This window comes from Triturus cristatus, chromosome 8, assembly GCF_964204655.1.
Source record: "Triturus cristatus chromosome 8, aTriCri1.1, whole genome shotgun sequence".
NCBI lineage: Eukaryota > Metazoa > Chordata > Amphibia > Caudata > Salamandridae > Triturus > Triturus cristatus.
In genome coordinates, this window is record NC_140591.1 from 1458634777 (window position 1) to 1458652381 (window position 17605).

General features: G+C 40.6%; 1 long non-coding RNA gene across 1 annotated transcript in view; it reads left to right on the forward strand.

The window, feature by feature from the left end:
• LOC146805928 (uncharacterized) overlaps positions 1-17605 on the forward strand; it is a 109337-nt gene that overhangs the window by 55651 nt on the left and 36081 nt on the right. Inside the window, exon 2 of the long non-coding RNA XR_014967526.1 lies at positions 11701-11846. This is a non-coding gene — a long non-coding RNA (uncharacterized LOC146805928). The remainder of the gene's footprint in view (positions 1-11700; positions 11847-17605) is intronic.

The window sequence follows — 17605 nt, forward strand, 5'->3', positions numbered from 1 at the left end:
CGCTAGAAACTTCTCGAATATTCGAGAAGGGATTAGTTTCTGACAACCGAATAAACATGACAACTTGTTTCCCTTAGAGTCGGAACAATCTCAGAACCGTGAAAACAATTGATAACAGTTTCACTCAGTCAATTGTGCATGCTTCGTTTCTACAGAGTTGCACAGAAATAGGGAGACAGGCGTTTCAATAAAAAGGGTTTATTGAACAGTCTTATTTCTCAAGCAAGAGATATGAACTGCTACAATCGTAAGACAGGCTGCGAAGTACAATATGTAGCAGTAAGATAAAATAATACTGAAATAGCATGGTTTGTAGCTATGACATATATTCATAAAATACATACATAAATAACACAGGCTAAAATGTGGATACTCATCTGATGCTTCTAAATAGTTCTACCCCAGTGTACCTAACCTAAGTGTAGTATGAGGTAAGAAGTAGGTGCTGTTTTCTGAAGTATAGCTAGCTATAGCTGTAGTTTTAGTTTTGCCAAGAGTTGCCAAAAGTTTCTCTAAGTTCTAGTCTACTCCATACCATAGAATGTGCGAGGTTGGAATCTCCTTCCGGGACTCGATATCTAACACCCCACAAGGGGAATCAGAAACACTGGAGCTGGATTCTCTGTGAAGAGGATGAAAGCATCTGGTCAGTGCATCAGGCTGGAACTCGATTTCCTTCCGAACTTGCCGCGGCGAACCGAAGTAGGCAGTCGAGCTGGACCATACCGGAACCGTGGTTTGCCAGGGCAAGTGCTGGTATATTTATACCTTGAAGGTGTTTAGGAATGCCTGCATTGACGTAAAAGTCAGGCATCGGAATGTCATGAATGAACCCCTAAGGAATAGATGTTCATGCATACTAAATGAGTTCTTAGAGAAATCAATATTCAAGCAAGGGAAATTCCTAAAGGCTTAAGAGTCTGGTTTTCGAAGAACTCGTTGTGACGTGGATGGACGGATGTAGGAGACCATGCCTGTATTTGGTTAGCATGGACAATGCCTAAATAAGGGCTGGGTTTTCTATGCCTAAATAAGGGCAATATGAATTGTACCTATATAAGGGCATAAATCAGGAAACCTATATACGGAATCGAAATCTACACACAACACCCACTCCAGTTTCGTATGAATGATATTACTAAATCCTAAACATACTAAACATGTCTAAAACAGAATATTGTATGATAACCGAAAACATGCTAAAACATATCTAAAAACATATGTCCTAAAATGCATTACTAACCCATTGCTATGGATAAGGTGCTTTACATATTAAAAGCAATGTTTCATTTTAAGTATATGCGCATTGCAAATGCCAACAAGAATGAACCAGAAATATATACATATGATGAAATGGCTCGTTAATACAGAAGAAAAAAGGGCCGAAACCATTTCATATCAGGTTAACACAAATCAATTGTTGATGTGACAAGGTGGCATAATGTCCCTGGAAATTTTTCAAAGAATTATGTTCTCTATGAATAGTTCTACTATAAGCAGATTACTGTGCCAAAAAATTAAAAAATACAAATTTGGAAAAATTCAATTCATCATAGGAAAAAAGTTCCAAACTTAGTCCCCTGTCTGAAAAGAACGAAGGCCAAATTCAGAACACTGTGTGCCGGAATTAAAAGTCAGTGTGTGGATCTGGAGAGAACATGAAATCGTCTAATCCTTTAGACAAAAATGTGTCTACCGTTGTAGGTGAAAGTTGGAATACCTTGTTTAGAAAATTAACTGCACATAGATGTGAACTATCGCCTTCAGCATTGGTTGCATCAGCAATGTTAGAATCGGATGTTACCTGCGTGCCTGTTGTTTCCTCTCGTACTTCAGCAGTAGCAATTGCGTCTGTGAGATCTCAATGAATGCTGTCATCAGGATTGGTAGCCCCTGGGGACAACACAGAGCATGGGCCGTTACTCGGTCCAGCAGAGTATCCATATCCGTAGGCATGACTGATGGGAGTGTTAGACAGATGTCTAGCACGCATTCTTCACCGCAAAGCAGGCAGCGTAGAACAGGTAAGATGCAATCTTGCCAGATTGGTCTGAATGACAGAAACCATGTGGTGTTAAATTCTCGTAGACGAGGTAAACCCAAAATTTGGACGATGCGCTCATGACACTTCATCTCCAATAGATCTCTCTCTATGGTGCCTGGAGTGACGCTGGTGATGAGGCTTGCCATATCGTAGCAGAAGGAGCAAAAATAGGATCCCTGCAACAAGTGCTAAAAGGAGCGGCAGTCCGCCAAACACGAAGTTTGGAAAAATTCCGAGGACTGCTTGAAAAGGTGCTAACAGTCCTGCACACACGTTCTTAAATACATGTATAATACCGCTCGTATCAGACATGTTTAAGATACGACCTAACATTTCCAAGAAATGTACAGGGCTGTTTGTATACAAAAGGGCATGTATCTCCGCAGAAGTCCTTGCGACTTGGAGATCATAGGTTTCTCTGGCCGAGGTCAGTGGCACTGTTTTTTGTAAAAGAATGGCTTTCATTCTGCTTAGAGTATCAATTTGTATAGAAGAGATGTTCAGTGAAGGCCACAAAGGCGACTCGCTGACTGTGTCTATTTGTGGAAACAAGACTTGCATACAGCAAGTGACCCTGGATGTAACCGTAACTAGATATGGAATACCTGGTAACATGCCACAGCAGCTGTGATCATTCAACATAATGTAACTCCCATTAGAAAGTTGGCCAAAAATTGGATTAATCACCACAGCCGTTGAACCTTGCAGGTGACAGGATAAGTTTGTAGTAGAACCATCACAGGCCCCGTGTAAGTTAATACCCTGACAAAGGAGAGAACCGCTTAGTGTGTGTTCACAGTTTTCACCGCTAAGAAAGACTTCATGTTCCCCACTTCAATATCTATGTTTGTAAGGTAAATCCCAGGATGTCTTGATGTATCCTTTACCCAACCTTTCATATTTGCCAACTGGTATATGTTTTAGGCAACACGGAAAATGGAAAGGCAGAGTAATTTTATCATGTATGATTCACTCAGTAGCTGATGTTTCTGCCACCGTGAATGGTAATTATTCCAGTTTTTAAATGCTCAGCATAGTGTAGTCTGCTCCCCTTTGTGCCAGTCTGATCTGTTTATCAGTGAGATTGAATTCTGAAAACAGTGACGTAGTACTGATTAAACGCCAAGGCATAGCCTGCACGCAAGGATTGTAGCGTCCAGCCTAATAGCATGATAGAACGTAGCTGAGACTGACCATGTTGCAACATGACCAAGTCCTGTTCCATGATGTCTATGACAAAAGACACAATGCTGTCCAATGAATATATTCTGGACGACAGAGTCGTTAACCCATTGTCTACTACAGAGAGAGTTTTCTCTAAATTAATACGATAAATTTCTCGTATTCTTTCTGCAGTCTCTACTTTGGTAATCTTCCATGCTTCATTATAAGCAGCGTAGATACCAGCATATATGAAACGTTTTTGATGCGGTTTTCTTGGTCCTAGCAAGAATTCCCTAAGGTCTGCGCCTTCTTGGAGTAAAGCTAAGTGTTGTTTAACATCCTTCAGTGTAACGTTCTGTAGCCAATCAAGGCATAGTTTCCCTACACTGTTGTTACTACCCCTGGATGCTGTCTTTGAACATAGCGTGGGTCTGGCCTATTGATAGTGAAACCCTGTGTTTTGTTCAGGAATCGATTTTGACAGTTGTTTGTGTCTGTGGGCCAGAGCAACCATTTTTTCCATTCTGGATCTGATCTGTTGTGATGCAAAATATTATGTATGTCGACCTCCCCCCGTGTAGTGCTATTACATGCAGGTTTAGGTATGGTCGTTGTGTTCATTTCTTTGATCCTGGCTAATCCAAGGCAAAACTTTTGCTGGACAGTGTCATTCAAAAACATAATTTGCTGAGGGATGATACAGGCTCTAAATAAAGGTTCTACCCCCTGTACTTGCCAATCTTTTATACCACAGACAGATTTTGTCTCAATGTTGTCTTTCCAAAAGTCGAAACCCTGTCTAGACAGTTGGGCAATAAAGGCTGCAGAATAAATCTGTTTGGTATTGGTTAACATATTTTTCGCTCCTGTCTTGTTCACATTTTTAAAGTAAAACGTTTCTGGATTAGACAAATTGTAGCCTGAAAAATATGGAAATTTAAATGCAAAACATTTTGAGCTACCCTTTGGAGGTGTAGGACAATGTTCCCATTGGTTATACATAAATACATTTCTAGGTGTTGCAGATTTATGCAAGAAATGATGACCATAGTGGTTATAACAATACATTTGTTCATAGTCTGATGAACCCTCTAAATATTCATGATTTGTGAATACAATAGACATCTCTAGATCAGACATCATGTTACTAACAGTCTCGAAGTCCCAATCATCAGAAAATGTACTAGAGGTAATAAAGCCACTTAATTAAATCTTAAATAAATGTGGAATCTTCAAAAGCTCCGACGGGCCAAAAATGTCATATTGGGTTTGGTCCCAAACTATACCATCATGTATAGGAACGGCTGTGATATTCACTGCTGACAAGTCTCTTGCTTCACAATGGGATGATTTGTGTGGCTGGAGAAGTAAGTTCACTCTTTTACTTGCTGTGTCCATTTGAATATATCTTCCATTTATCAGCATACCCAGAGTTAATGCCAGAGCTAACCAAAGTAGAAAGAAGAATATTCCCAAACCAATCCCTAGTTCAATCCATGGTGAAACCAGATAAGTCTTTTTCAGGTGATGAAAAAAATCTGTTGCTTGTTCTTTGAAAATTCTTTGTGCTGGCGTCGTTTCAGGTTCGCTGGGATCCTCAGAAAACGTATCAAAGTTCATGAAATAGCCAGAGGCAGTTCTGTCAATGGTTGGAATTGCATCAGAATTTGTTGAATTCGCTGGAACCAGTTGAATACTTGTTACTTCATTGTAGACATGTGTATCAGGATGAACTGTTACTTGGGTTTCAAGAGGGACAAGTTCCATAGCTTTGTTGCTTAGTCCTTTACTTCTCACTGCAGAATCTTCAAAGGTGATGAGTCTCACAGTTTGAACCTCTTGGATTGTAGCTAGAGGAGTGCATCTGCTACATTGGCGGAGTCCACTTGGCCTACTGCTTAGTATCGGCCACATAGTGTGGTTTGATCAGGTCGATGGACACACATCTTTTCTCCTTTTTACCAGCAAGGGGCAGCAAAAGTACTGTTCTCGATCGTGGATTGCTAGGACAGGTACTGGTTGTCTGTAAGAAGGCCCAAATTCCTTCTTACCCGCGATCTTTTCTCTGACTAGATCACCAAGCTTTGGGATACAGACAGACCTTGCTGGGATGGCCGGTTTTTCCTCAGTGATGGTTGGCTTCAGGAGCATGTTGCTTTGTTTCGTTCATAGTTCATTTAAGTCCTGTAAAACAACCAAACAATCTTTGATATCAAATTTCTTATTTTCCATCACTGTACCATGCATATCAAGGTCCGTTACCAACATTCTAGTTCCAAATAGAACTTCATATGGAGTGACACCCCCTAGAGAACTTCTTGGCAAGTTATTAAGTGCACGCTGGACCCCATAAAGGTGTTTGACCAACCCATCACCCGAACCTAATACCCTACCTTTTATAGACTGCTTTATGTCCCGTTTTTTTTTCCACAACAGAATTTTTCTCAGGATGGAATGGAGAAGAATACCGCAATTCTACGCCCAAACTGGCCATGGCTTCTTTGTAAGCTCGAGAGCTAAACGCAGGACCCTGGTCAGAATGTAGTGTGCCAATTGCGTATGTGCCGATAAAGACTCGCAAATCTTTTATAACAGTTTGAGCGTCAGCCGAGCGCTGAGGCCACATCCATAGGAACCTGGAACACGAATCAACTGCGATCATTATATATTTATAGTTACCATCCCTTTGTAAGGGACCGCAGTGGTCCAGGTAAACACAAGCTAATGGTTTATCTGAACTTAACAGGGGCGTCTGCGCAGGACGTTTCACAGTAGAGACTTTTATCTTCTGGTATATTTCACATTCCAAAACATAATTCCTGGTCTGTTTCCTAATGCCTGGCCACCAGTATCTCTGTTTTAATACCGTTACTGTGACGGAACCCCCTGCATGGGCAGAGGCGATCCCTTCATGTGCTGCTAGGAATAGTCCTAATCTGTGTTCCATGTTTGGTATTACCCTATCCCCTACTCCGGGAATTCGAGCAAACAGAACATTGTTCACATCAATCATATATGAGTGGAAATGTTTTAGGTAATGCTGCACCGATGCATTTGCTTGAAGCATTGACAGCCAGCATTATTTCAGTGTCTATTTCCGTTTTTGAACGAGTGATTGCAGCTATGGAAGCCGTTTGCACAGCCCCTTTTGCGGCTTCTTCAGCCAATGAATTCCCTTCAATGTGAACGCCATCACGTTGATGACTCAGTGTGTGTATCACATGAGTGTTTTGAAGTCCATTTCGCAACTGAACTACTTACTCCCAAAGCATTTTATGCGTGATTGTGCCACCTTTTACATCCTTGAAACCATTTTGAAGCCAATTCTGTAAATATTCATTGTAAGATTGAACACAGTAAAAAGAATCGCACACTATGAGTGTGGGGAATTCGCGATACGTGTTTTCAAGTGCCATCTTGAATGCTTGTAGTTCAGCTCGCTGAGCTGTACAATGTCCTAGAGATTGTGTTTTTGTGACCATTGGTCTAAATTTGCTATCGCGCATACGACCTTTAACAATCGCGCAAGCTCCACTGTAAGCTTGTTTACTCCTCGTAGCGGGTTGTGCAGATCCGTCAGTATAAATTATCAATTCGTACTGATCAAGAGGGAGAATTTCAGTAGGCAGAGGACATTCGTGTTCATATTGCAGGAATGCTTGTGTTTTCAAGGATCAAAAACGGAATACGAAGGGGAAAGTAACGGTCGCAAGCATCCCATCTCAGCGCCGTAAGGAATTCCCTGATTTTCGCTCATTTAACTGTGGGCCCTGTCCTGTGTTTTTATCGCCATTGTGCTTTTATCTGCTACTCTGTTTTAATACAATACTGGGCCATCCTGGGAGTTGTGCTATTGCAGAGCGGGGGTCGGTTGTTTAAAAAAGAAAACTGTATGTGGATTGACTCACCTGATTGTATTCTGTGTGCAGTCTACGCTTCCCCGGTCCAACGCCGGCTTGTAGCCATTTGATTGGATGGAAGGGGACACACCTTTCTTGCGGCCAATCACCACCTCGCTTGAGTATTTCCGGGTGCGAGACCGGAACCGAGCCCCTCCCGCGCCTGGCCAGCTATTTTAATTAATGCTGGGCCGGACGCGCAGCGGACGCGCGCAGCGGGCACGCCACCGGCGTGCCAAAGGCAAGCCCGTCTGCGCCCGTCCGCGCCAAGGACGTGACAATGGTCGGGAATGCTGCCCGAGTACAGCCAAAGTGGTTATACAGTTCTGAGGAATTAAAAATGTTCAACGACAAGAGACGTTGTAAGTGTCGAGTTGCCCCTGAAAAATTATGGGGGGCCTGTTCCTGGTATAAGTGCAGACATGATTTTCTTCTAGGCCCAACCATACTAATAAATAAGATAAGTCTACCTATCACAACGCCAATTCAGTAAATGTCCACACTATCTTCATGAAATCGGTGCATAATTGAAGCAGATGTGCTCAATGCGTTAATTTTATCAAAGGAGTGAATCTCCAGTGTTGTATTTTCCTTTAACTGTTTCTTTCACAAATGTTCATTTTCATCACAATTTTAACATAGGGGTGCAAATTAACTGATTGGACAGAAAGAGGTATATGTCACTTCTTCAGAAATTCCAAGGTGGCACGCGACAATTGCAATGCATTTGAGCATCAAAAAAGTTTATAACACAGGCAATTAGGTGTGCATTCTACAAATTCTAAATAATTGACATGCCCATACTAATGTAATTTAAAGAATCTTTGCCTCCTTTCTGTGAAGAACTAACGGTCCGGGACTGTTCATTCCGACAGCTGACATGCTTCAGCTGCAGTGGGAGGCAGGGATTCTCCTTTGCTGTGAAACAGAAAGCAAACTGTTTTAACTGTTTTCTTGAACAATCACAAAAGTATGGGCACGTTGTGCCCCATGGATTAGGAAAGTGGGAAACAATGAGATGCTAGGGTGGAGTGCGCGCCCCCCCTGAGATGGTGTCGGGCCCCACAGTTTGAAGAACTGTGCCTTATCAGGACTTTCAGACAATTGTGGTTTAACTGTATATTTCTATTAGCTTTTGTATGTTATTAAGTAATTCCTTGTCTGACATTGATTCAATGTGAGGGTCAGGTGTGTAGCCGGCTAAAATCGGCCATGTTGCTCCTAGTCTACCTAGTGGACCGAGCCTGGTAATGTGATTGTAAGGTTTTAGGGCGCCTTTAAACCAGAGCTTAGGCTCCTGGTATGTGAGTGGAATTTCAATATCCTCGATAGGAATATATTCCTCAGGTGGATTGTCTTCTTTGTAGAAGTGAAACAAATGTGTTACTGGATTTGATTGTGGGAATACTATCCATGAATAGAATACCTCCTGTCTGGTGAGATTCATGTGCCTCTATCACAAAAACTTGTCTACCACCTCTTGGTGTTAGGCCATGTTTTATAAGTTTTAGAGTGATGGCTCTCCTTAAATTTGGATGGATGGTTATAGCATCCTCGTCGGTTTCTTGAAAACCTGTACGATTAAAAGCTGCTGTGACTTGGTCAGCCGCAGCTCCACCAGTATCGGTGTTTGTGCTGTTTTCGGTCATTGTTTAATGAAAGTTTCAGAGCAAGTTTCAAGGGAACAAAGATAAGGTGCACAATATTTTTGGAAACTGTATCCTTCAACGTTGAACAAACCAAACAGCTAATACATAGGATTTTTGTCCAACTCAGCTATGGCGGATATTATCCCTACCCACGTCTTATGGAGTATTATGAGTAGGGGTCTCTGAGAAAGGCACGACTGAGTTACTTCAGCATCTAGCGTTAAATTAATGCCTTACCAAACGTTGGGCGCCATGTAGTGTAGTTCCTATATCCCTGATAGGCTCTGCGCATTGGAATCATATACACTATAGATGTGACATAGGACTGAGGTCACTATGTCTCTATCGAGTACATTAAACTTAATTCCTTGTGTGTGCCAGCTAACTCAGAGGTCACTAGAAACTTCTCGAATATACAAGAAGGGATTAGTTTCTGACAACCGCATAAACATGAAAACTTTGTTTCCCTTAGAGTCGGAAAAATCTCAGAACTGTGGAAACAATAGATAACAGTTTAACTCAGTCAATCGTGCATGATTCGTTTCTACAGAGTTGCACAGAAATAGAGAGATGGGCGTTTCAATAAAAAGGGTTTATTGAACAGTCTTATTTCTCATGCAAGAGATATGAACTGCTACAATCGTAAAGACAGGCTGCGAAGTACAATATGTACAGAGTTAGCAGTAAGATAAAATAATACTGAAATAGCATGGTTTGTAGCTATGACATATATTCATAAAATACATACATAAATAACACAGGCTAAAATGTGGATACTCATCTGATGCTTCTAAATAGTTCTACCCCAGTGTACCTAACCTAAGTGTAGTATGAGGTAAGAAGTAGGTGCTGTTTTCTAAAGTGTAGCTAGCTATAGCTGTAGTTTTAGTTTTGCCAAGAGTTGCCAAAAGTTTCTCTAAGTTCTAGTCTGCTCCATACCTTAGAATGTGCGAGGTTGGAATCTCCTTCCGGGACTCGATCTCTAACATCCCACAAGGGGAATCAGAAACACTGGAGCTGGATTCTCTGCGAGGAGGATGACAGCATCTGGTCAGTGCGTCAGGCTGGAACTCGATTTCCTTCCGAACTTGCCATGGCGAACCGCAAGTAGGCAGTCGAGCTGGACCATACCGGAACCGTGGTTTGCCAGGGCAAGTGCAGGTATATTTATACCTTGAAGGTGTTTAGGAATGCCTGTATTGACGTAAAAGTCAGGCATCGGAACGTCATGAATGAACCCCTAAGGAATAAATGTTCATGCAGACTAAATGAGTTCTTGGAGAAATCAATATTCAAGCAAGGGAAATTCCTAAAGGCTTAAGAGTCTGGTTTTCCGGGGGGCGTGGCTTCGGAGCCGTTGGTAATGGCCGCCGTTTTCGGGAGCTCCGCGGCAACGTAGGCAGCAGGGAGTCTCCAGGCTTCTTTTCCTCGGTACCGGACCGCGGAAAGCGGCATTTCAATCGTCGGAATACCTCAGCTACCGCTGTGATGATTCGCGGAGAGTTTCCATGCCGTTAAGGTGATTTTATATCGTCAAATGCATCAGTCAGAGCAGCGGCCGCCATTTTGTTTTCTGTGATGTTATTTTCCTGACGCACTCGTTGCCTTATTATCAGTGCCATTCTCCTCAGGATTTCTGCTATTAACATATGCACAAAGGTTTTTTCCTCAACTGGGTTACAAATTCTCTGGACTTCTTTGTAATAGTTATTGGAGTACCTCCTGCAGCCTCTTTTTTCCTCATTTTTATTTTTTCTTTCCATCAAAGCTTCTTTGCGGAACTCCTCTAACTTTGACAATTATTGCTATCCGAACCTTCTTTCCTTGTGACCTTCTCTACCATTACCAAAAGGGACTTTGTTTTCTTTCTCTTCATGGCAATGCCACGTGGTGCTCGTAGTGGGGCTCACCAAGCTATCTCCCCTCCATTGGCTGATAATAACCCTTTTAATGTCCTACGTGATAATATGGATGAAGCTCCCCCGGAGTCCTCTGACTCTAAAGCCTCCTCTTCGGCGGGCACTTGCCCCAAGCAACTCTCCAAGTTACCAGCGGCTTCTCCTTCCGGCAAAAGGGTAAAAACTAATCCTCCTTCTCCTACTAATCCACCCTCTTCAGTCTCTATGGAGCTTCTCCTTGATGAAATTCGTGCTCTGAAGCCCTATATGGAGGAAACTAATTTGCGCTTACAAAGCCTTGAAGACAATTGGTCTCACACCATCCAGAGAGTTGTGGTCCTTGAACAAAGAGTTGACGCGTCAGAGGAGACCATGCATCAAGTCCCCATTTTACATACAGAGATTGATCATCTTAAACAACAAGTTGAACAATTGGAAAACCGCAACAGGCGCAATAACCTGCGTATTTATGGTTTGCTTGAAGGTCTTGAAGGTTCTAATCCACTCTCATTTTTCCAGTCATTTTTACCTTCTCTTCTGGGTCTTCCTGAATCTCCTCCTTTGAACATCCAACGCGCTCACCGTTTGGGCCGGATGTCTGCCTCTTCCTCCTCTTCAACGAGACCTAGAGGTGTTATCTTATATTTTCAGGAATATACTGACTTGCTCAAGGTACTCCAAGCTGCCAAACAAAAAGGAAAGATTTCTTGGCATGGCTCCAATCTATTTTTTACTCAGGACTATGCCAAAGTGACTGCAGATCGTCGGAAAAGGTTCCTGGAAATGAGACCTGCTCTTCGAAGTCTTAATGCTAGATATGGCCTTTTTCATCCCTGCCTTTTTAAAGTGACGTATAACAACAAGACTACATCTTATGAAGACCCGGCTGTTCTTCAACAATTTTTGAATACATGTCGTCATGATTCTATGGATGTATCCAGATTGTAATTGTTTTGTTTTCCTCATGTAGACTGCTTGCTGTTTTGCTGTATTTGGCTCTAATGTTCTACACTGTTAATATATGTATTTTGTCTTTTTCTCTTTAGTTTTGGATATTTGGGCCTCTGTATGTTATCCTCTTCAGTCTTCCTGGATAACGTCCTCCCTGTCGTTGTTGTCCTGCGGTTTCCCGTTCGGCGTCCCATTTCCCTGATGTGGTTCCAACACCCTCATCCTTTCTTGTTCTCGTGTGGTATGTCTTTTGCTAATGTGCTCTTATGTTTATGGAGTTGGTTTATTTTGCTTTGTTGTTCTCTTCTCTTTATTCTATTTTCTTCTTTTGCTTCTCATACCTTCTTTTGCTACCGTTGTTTCACTTCTTTTCTCTTTATTCTTACTTCTTGTTCTTTTCTTTCTCTTTATCTCTTTCTTTTTAACCATTTACTTCAATCTATTTTTTGCTTCTCTTTTTCATCCGTTTATTCCCATTCTCTTCACCTGCTTCAATTTCGAATCTTTCTTTATTCTTTGATTTCCTTGCCTTTTCAATACAATGTGTTTATGGTGGTTCTTCAGTTGTATTTACTTGGTTATGTATCTTCTTTCCTTTTTTGTATTTGGTACTATTTCTTCTCCCTGCAATGTTCTGTTTTTCCTTCTCTTACAAATGTAATGATTACTACCCAGTTTTTAATTATTCATGCTTTTCTGTTTTCTTTCTATTTACATATTCTCCCTTATCTGTAGATGTCTTTGAATATTTTATCTTGGAATGTTAAAGGTCTTGGTTCACCTATTAAACGTCAAAGAGTTTTGTCTCATGTGGCAAATTTAAAAGGGGATATTGTTTTATTACAAGAAATTCATGTTAAAGATACTGAAATTCCTAAATTACGTCGTCATTGGGTTGGTCATGTTTTTGCCTCTCCTGGGTCTTGGAAGCGTAATGGTGTCGCTATTTTATGTCATAAGAGGCTAGATGTTCATCTTGTCAAACAAGATAATGATTCAGATGGTAGGTGGGTAGCAGTCTCTTTGTTGATTAATAAAATTCCTCTGACTATTATTAATATTTATGCTCCCACTGTTCCGGATAAAGTCTTTTGGCCCTATATTCTTTCCCTGCTCATGCAATACACTGATGATTATCTGATTTTGGGTGGTGATTGTAATATGGTTATAGACCCCTTTTTAGACAGAAGATCTGATTCTAGGTTCTCCCCCTCCCATATGCATTCTTTGTTTACCTCCACTATTTCCCAAAGAGCTCTTGTTGATTCTTGGAGGCTTTGCCACCCTACTCTTCGAGAATACACTTTTTACTCACCTCCTCACTCTTCCCAATCCCGATTAGATTATATTTTCATTTCCAAAGCCCTCACTCAACTCATTACTCACTCTGACATAGGTTCTATTTTACTTTCTGATCACGCCCCAGTCTCTTTAAGTCTAGATCTACTCCCCCCTATGAAAGGCACTAGGAGATGGAGGTTTAATAACTCTCTTTTATTGGACCCACAGTTTACACCAGCCTTTATGGATTTTGCCTCTTCATTTTTTGAGGACAATGACTCGTCTCAGTTAACCCCTTCCCTTATTTGGGATACCTTTAAAGCTGCTTCTAGAGATTTCATTATTACATTTGTTGCCCGTAAGCGTCGTAAAGCCTCTCAATCTATTCATTTGCTTAACGCACAAATTAAACAATTAGAACACTCCTTTTATCTCTCTAAGAAACAATCTGACCTAGATGATCTTATTAAGGCTAAACTTTCCTTTAATAAAATTTCTACTGACTATGCCAATTTGTTTTTACTTAAGTCTAGTGCTAAATACTACACCGCACAAAATAAAGCCGGTAATCTTTTAGCTAGATACCTCAAAGTTAAGAAGGAGCGTACTAAAATTTAATCCATTGTTACTTCCTCTAATGTTGTGGTTCATAAAGACGAGGATATTTTAGCTGAATTCACGGATTTTTATCAACGTTTATATACTCCTGAGTCCTCTCCTGTCTTGTCTGAAATTACTCGATATTTATCCTCCATTTCTCCACCTTCCTCTTCAGAGGTTGACTTCTCCCCTTTAGAAGCTGATATCACGCGTAAAGATATTCTGGAGGCTATCCAAGTTCTAAAGAGGGGTAAGGCCCCTGGCCTTGATGGGTTTACTATAGAATTTTATTCCCATTTTTCCTCTCTACTTCTTCCAAGAATTCATCAACTATTTTCATCCTTTATTGCATCTCAACAATCTGAGGGCACCTTTCAGGAAGCCCTTATTTGTCTTCTCCCTAAAGATGGTAAAGATCACACTTTTTGTAAGAATTATAGGCACATTTCCTTAATTAATCTAGATTATAAAAATTTTGCCAAGATCCTTGCACTTCGTTTAGAAAAAATTCTTCCACAATTAATCGCTAAAGAACAATGTGGTTTTATCAAAGGACGTCATCTATCTGATAATACCCGTCTCTTCTTTAATGTCTTAATTAAATCTCATTCGCATAAGACGTCATTGGCAGCTGTTGCACTGGACGCTGAGAAAGCTTTTGACAGAGTCAACTGGCAATTTATTTTTTCTTCCCTTTCTTGGTTCGGTTTTGGTCCTAAGTTTCTTTCATATGTCTCAATGCTCTACTCTTCTCCTAGGTCCTTTATTTTGGCCAATGGCCTTGTCTCTTCCTCCTTTCCTCTTCTTCGTGGTGTCCGGCAGGGTTGTCCGCTTTCTCCGCTCCTATTTATTTTATCATTAGAACCTTTCTTAACTAAGATTCGTATAAACGATGAAATTTCTGGTTTCCCTTATGGTCCTACACAGTTAAAGATCTCTGCATACGCAGATGATATTCTTTTATTTATCTCGCACCCTCATACGTCTCTCCCATCATTTTTATTAGAGGTTTCGAACTATGCATCAGTGTCTGGCTATAAGCTTAATGTAGACAAATGCGAAATCCTTCCTCTCAATAAATTCTGTTTTCATGCTGACTTCTTAGCTTCTTCCTTCCACTGGAGTCCAAATAAAATCAAATATCTTGGTCTTTGGTTTACACCTTCTATTAAGGATACTGTGGCTTTGAACCTTAAAAATTTACTATCAGTTCTTACTGCCTCTACGAAACAATGGCATCCCTTGTTCTTATCTTGGTGGGGTAGATTAGATTCTATCAAAATGATGTTGGTTCCGGTAGTCTTATTTCTCTTGTCGAATCTTCCAGTTAACATCCCCAAATCTTATTACAAGAATATTTATTCCATATTATCAAAATTTTTATGGCAAAACAAAACTGCCAGAATGTCTTTTTCTAAACTTAAATCTCCTAAACATTTAGGTGGTGTTAATTTTCCTGACTTTTCCTCATATCATACTTCCTTTTTTCTCACTCACTCTACCTCTTTCCTTTCTGATCATATTCCTGATCCCTCTTCCCGTCCTTTGTGGGTAGAGGTTGAAACTTCCTTTTTTCATCCCTTTGCGTTTGAAGAGTTTGTTTCATTGTCGCAAGCTCCAAAGAAATTTTCTCTTCCCATTCTTCAACATGTTCGCAAGACCTTTCAACCTATTATTTTGCATAACTTGGATGATCGTGCTCGTTTTTTACAATCTCCTATTTGGTATTATTCTCTTATCAAAATTAAAAGTAGATCTATTTTTTGGAGTGACTGGTTATCTCTTGGTCTTAAATGGACTCATCAGCTTTTTCATGATGGTTCCTTTATCCCAGTGGTCTTCAAACTTTTTGATGCCGAGACCCCCCATCAAAGGTTTTTAGGTGAAAGGACCCCCCTCTCTAGTCAGAAACTATTATCTTACAATTTTACAATTTGCTTTTAACTCTGCCATGTCGGTACGTCAGGTGCATGCTCGGAAGGACATACATATGCATATATCATCATACAAAGACATTCCTTTCTCATTATCACAAGGCAGTATAACAATCTGCTAATTTTTCTGCACTTTTACATAGAATATTTTAATAAAAAATTAATAGTGTTATCCATTTAAAATGCCACTGCCTTTAACAACTTTAGATGGATGAAACTCTGAATTACGTTTTCTTGCTTTTATCCAGCAATTTACAGTTCACACACCTCTCAGCAATGCGCACTCAACTCACTGAGCTACCGTACCATTTTGGTTCAGTGTTTACAAAAAATGAGACAAGATTTGGACAATAGGAATAGTAGGGAAACCAGGTAGAAATGTTGGGACCACTTCCTCTGTGAATAGCATGGGAGTCGTCTCTTTAGATCAGAGTCCCCCCTGTACATTTGATAAAGAATCTTGAAATCAGATTTAATTTTGACCTACCATTGTATAAATAGATTTGCTGAATGACTAAGAACTGTTTTTACAATTAGGTATACTAAAACAGGTTAGGTTTCTGTTCAACATCCAGCAAAGAAATAGATTTTCAAGGTTTTTGTGACTGTGAGGTTTGATTACAGTAATGCTGTATATCTGGGGATCCTACAAAAGCCTCGAATAAACTGTAATTAGTACAAAATGCCACAACGTGACTCATACTAAATATTAAAAAACGCACGTCCTTCTCAAAGTGCCTAAATAAACATCATTGGCTTCAGAGTTTTCAGAGGGTTAACATTAAATACATATGCTTAGTTCATAAAGCATTATATGGCCGTAGACATAACCCTCTTACCCACAAATCTAGGTTCTGCACCCCAAGAAAAAGCTTGGTTATTTATGGTTCCCAAGTTTCAGAGAACTTTATGGGGAAAGATGTTTTTCAGTGGCTGCAGCAATGCTCTAGAACTGGCTTACACTTAATCTAAGAAGAGAATACTCGTTGCTGGGATGTAGACTAGAGAGCTACTAAACACCTGGCTTTTCCACCACAAGGCTCCTGTGATTTTATGACTGGTTAGTGATTTGCAGAAATGGTCTTTGAAGAATGAGCGCTGAGGTACCTACCTGGATATAGCGCTTTAGAAGTGGCCAAATATAAATAAATAATATGCAGATAATTGCTCCTCTAATCACAAAGTCTCTAGTCTCTGATGAACAATGGCAATATGATAAAAATCTGAACATATGGCACCTAACACTGTAGTCATGTTAAGGGTGGGGGGTAACACTGCCACCAGTGCTTGGGCTAAATGCTTACCCTGATCAGTTTCAAGACTCCTCCCAAGTTTCCAGGAGCAGCACAAGCATGTTGTAGGCCCCATATACCATAGCAGTAGGCTGCATCTTTTTTGGGAACGCCGCATGAAAAATTGCAGTGCTCCTTTGCACGAAGGATAGAAGATTGCACAGCACTCGAGTTACAGAGCTTTGCAGCCTGATGATATCATCTGCAGTGCGGGTGCTAACTGATTCTGCTGTGTGCCACACAGAGCCTTGTGGAATAGTAAAGATGACCCAGCATTATGGAATGTAGAATTTGCACTAAAGATACAACCTTGAAGATTCCTACATGAAGACAACCACAGAGAGGTAATCTACTTATGACATGTGCAGTTTCATAAATCACACACCACATGTAGAGTCCATACTCAAAATATTGCTTAGACCATCCTTTGCACCTGGTTCAACTTGGCATTCGGGTTTGATGATGGGCCTCCAAAGAGAAACTGAATTTACAAGCATTAGCAATCATCTCTTCAAGACACAAATCATTGTAGGTACTGCATAGAGGTCAGGGTTCATCATAAATACACTTTAGCTCTCAAAAATTGAGACTGAGGTTTGCACCAGCTTCTGCCATTTTGCGTAGTAAAGCTGAGCTTTATTGAATATTGAACTGAATCCTTATGTAAGCTTTGGCTCTAAATGTTCACTTTTTCGAGTGAGATTATGAACACAACTGTACCCAGATGACTGGCACAGGAAAATAAGTCTTTAAATTTAACGAATTTGCATTGAGGGCTGCCAAAGAGAGAGAGGTGAAGTAACACAGGTCAGTATCGTAGTGGGGGCTGCCATGGGACCGGTGGGTTGGTGAACTTGATCCCAATAAAACGGTAAATTAGTTATTTGTGGCAT